Source organism: Arachis hypogaea, chromosome 19 (assembly GCF_003086295.3).
Source record: "Arachis hypogaea cultivar Tifrunner chromosome 19, arahy.Tifrunner.gnm2.J5K5, whole genome shotgun sequence".
NCBI classification, from domain to species: domain Eukaryota; kingdom Viridiplantae; phylum Streptophyta; class Magnoliopsida; order Fabales; family Fabaceae; genus Arachis; species Arachis hypogaea.
The window spans coordinates 59,297,112-59,301,181 of record NC_092054.1 but is presented as its reverse complement, the minus strand read 5'-3'; positions in this window follow the sequence as shown (position 1 = coordinate 59,301,181).

Sequence of the window (4,070 nt, the reverse complement as noted above, 5' to 3'; positions counted from 1 at the left end):
GACTTCTTTACGTCGGTCCCTTCTAAGTTATTTCTAGTAATCCTCTTTTTTTAGGGCTGGCCAGGCCTCTTTCCAGGGATTTACTTTTTATAACTTTGGTTATTGTGATCGACTGGTCCGACTTCTATATGTCGGCCTGTCTTTAAGTTATTTTTAGCAACCCATTTTTATTAAGACCTCGTCAGGTCCTTTCTATGGATCACTTTCGATAACTTCTTGCATTATTTCTGTTTTTGTCACTTTTTTATCTTTGCCGATTTCGTAGAAATTGGGTTTGATCCCCGTTGGTCGACCTTCTGAGGAATTTGGTTTTCATCTTTGTTGGTCTTTATCGTGATCGTGCAGTGAATTTAACTTTCACTTTCTGCCGATCTGTAGCTTTGTAATCGGGCGATGAATTTTTTGCGTTTCAGATTAATGCGTCTTGATAAAGGATTTGTAGAAAATCTTGAAAAACTTTATTTCGAAATGAAAAATATGCAAATATATACACGTGGGAGTTTTACTCCTATAAGTTAGGTATTTCATGAATCTTGGCTTGGTACCTCATTAAAAAACCCGGTGCACGAAATCACAATCACACTTTTGCAATTCCGCACAACTAACCAGCAAGTGCACTGGGTCGTCCAAGTAATACCTTACATGAGTAAGGGTCGATCCCACGGAGATTGTCGGCTTGAAGCAAGCTATGGTTATCTTGTAACTCTTAGTCAGGATATCAATAATTCTCAGATTTAATTGTAAAAAGTAAAAGAACATGAAATAAATACTTGTTATGCAGTAATGAAGAACATGTTGAGGTTTTGGAGATGCTTTGTCTTCTGAATCTCTGCTTTCCTACTGTCTTCTTCTTCATGCACGCAAGGCTCCTTCCATGGCAAGCTTTATGTTGGGCATCACTGTTGTCAATGGCTACTTCCCGTCCTCTCAGTGAAAATGTTCCAAATGCGCTGTCACCGCACGGCTAATCATCTGTCGGTTCTCGATCATGTCGGAATAGGATCCATTGATCCTTTTGCGTCTGTCACTACGCCCAACACTCGCGAGTTTGAAGCTCGTCACAATCATCCCTTCCCATATCCTACTCCGAATACCACAGACAAGGTTTAGACGTTCCGGATCTCAGGAATGGCCGCCAATAATTCTAGCTTATACCACGAAGACTCTGATCTGAATCATGAGGCTAAGAGATATTCATTCAATCTAAGATAGAACGGAGGTGGTTGTCAGGCACGTGTTCATAGGTGAGAATGATGATGAGTGTCACTGATGAGAGAAACTTTTGCGTGGTCTAGAAATTTGCGGATAAATCCTCGTTGAAAGTATAGTTTCTAAACCAACAAAAGTCCTTTCATACAAACGTTTTGGTTGTCACAAGTAACAAACCCCTAAATAAATTGATAACCGAAGTATAGTTTCTAAGAGATATTCATTCAATCTAAGATAGAACGGAGGTGGTTGTCAGGCACGCGTTCATAGGTGAGAATGATGATGAGTGTCACGGATCATCACATTCATCAGGTTGAAGTGCGAATGAATATCTAAGAATAGAAGCAAGCATGATAGAATGGAAAATAGTAGTAACTGCATTAATTCATCAAAACACAGCAGAGCTCCTCATCCCCAACCATGGGGTTTAGAGACTCATGCCATAGAGAATACAATATGAAATGTGTAAAGTATCATGAGGTACAAGATGAATTACTAAAAGTAGTTTTTATAGTAAACTAGTGACCTAGGGTTACAGAAAATGAGTAAGCTAGGGTGTTTAGTGTAAAAAATCCACTTTCAGAGCACACTTGGTGTGTGATTGGGCTGAGCATTGAAGCTTTCATGTGTAGAGACTTTTCTTGGTGTTAAACGCTAGTTTTTGTGCCAGTTTGGGCGTTTAACTCCAGCTTTTATGCCAGTTTTGGCGTTAAACGCCAGAATTCTTAAGCTGACTTGGAACGCCAGTTTGGGCCATCAAATCTTGAGCAAAGTATAGACTATTATATATTGCTGGAAAGCCCAGAATGTCTACTTTACAACGCAATTAAGAGCGCGCTAATTTGGCTTCTGTAGCTCTAGAAAATCCACTTTGAGTGCAGGGAGGTCAGAATCTAACAGCATCTGCAGTCCTTTTTCAGCCTCTGAATCAGATTTTTGCTCAGGTCCCTTAATTTCAGCCAGAAAATATTTGAAATCACAGAAAAACATACAAACTCAAAGTAAAGTCCAGAAAAGTGAATTTTAAATAAAAACTAATAAAAATATAATAAAAACTAACTAAAATCTATTGAAAAATACTAAAAATAATGCCAAAAAGCGTATAAATTATCCGCTCATCACAACACCAAACTTAAATTGTTGCTTGTCCCCAAGAAACTGAAAATCAAATAGGATAAAAAGAAGAGAATATACAATGAATTCAAAAAACATCTATGAAGATCAGTCTTAATTAGATGAGCGGGGCTATTAGCTTTTTGCTTCTGAACAGTTTTGGCATCTCACTTTTTCCTTTGAAGTTCAGAATGATTGGCATCTATAGGAACTCAGAATTCAGATAGTGTTATTGATTCTCCTAGTTAAGTGTGTTGATTCTTGAACATAGCTACTTTATGAGTCTTGGTCGTGACCCAAAGCATTTTGTTTTCCAGTATTACCACCGGATACATAAATGCTACAGACACATAACTGGGTGAACCTTTTCAGATTGTGACTCAGCTTTGCTAGAGTCCCCAATTAGAGGTGTCCAGAGCTCTTAAGTACACTCCTTTTTGCTTTGGACCACGACTTTAACCGCTCAGTCTCAAGTTTTCACTTGACACCTTGACGCCACAAGCACATGGTTAGGGACAGCTTGGTTTAGCCGCTTAGGCCAGGATTTTATTCCTGTGGGCCCTCCTATCCACTGATGCTCAAAGCCTTGGATCCTTTTTATTATCCTTGCCTTTTGGTTTAAAGGGCTATTGGCTTCTTCTGCTTGTTTTTTCTTTCTTTTTCTTCTCTTTTTTTTTTTGCATATCATACTCTCTTCTTTTTCTTTTTCAATTAAAAACACTTTTTATTTAAGAAAGGTGATGGATTCATAGGACATTCATAGCTTTAAGATATAAACTTTAAATTTTATTAATCATGGAATGACAATAAGACTCAAAAATAAATATAAGAGCAAACTAATAATAATAGAAGACAGAAAAGTAAAAAAAAAATAGAAAAATAAATGACTCTTAAAATAGACTCTTGATAATAAAGGTTATCACAGAGTTAGGTCTCAACAACCTTGATTTTGAGAAGTGGATGCTCCCTCAATCTGTGGGGTGCTTGGTCCTTCAGGGAGAGCTTCTGGCGCTTCAGCTCCTATAGCTCACGCCCTTGCTTCTCCTATTCCTTCAGCAGTTTGCAGAGCAGGCAGTTTTGATTATGCTGTTCTTCCTTAAGTTGTTCCAGAGCTTCTTGCAGCTTGGTAACAGATGCTTCTAGGCGGGTCCAGTAGTCAATTTCAGGAATTTCTCGGAGGAACTCCTGTGCTCTCCTTTTTATGGAGTTGTCTTGCACTTGTCCTTCCATTGACTTCTTGGTGATTGGGTGTTCGATTGGGATGAATTCATCTACTCCCATCCTCACCCCAGCATCTTTACATAGCAGAGAAATTAAGCTTGGGTAGGCCAGTTTGGCTTCAGTGGAGTTCTTGTTTGCAATTGTGTAAATCTCACAAGAAATCAGATGATGAATCTCCACTTCTTTTCCAAGCATAATGCAATGAATCATCACTGCTCTTTTGACAGTGACCTCAGAGCAGTTGCTAGTGGGTAATATAGAACGCCCAATAAAGTCCAACCTACCTCTTGCAACTGGTTTGAGATCTCCCCTTTTGAGTTGGTTTGGGACGCCTTTTAAATTGGTTATCCACTTAGTTCCAGGGAGGCATATGTCCTCTAGAACTTGATCCAACCCCTTATCTACTCTCACCATTCTCCTATTAAAGGAATTTGGATCATCTTGTAGTTGAGGCAGTTTGAAGACCTCTCTTATTTTGTCCAGATGGGAGTAAATAAGCCTCCCTCTGACCATGGTTCGGTAGGTAT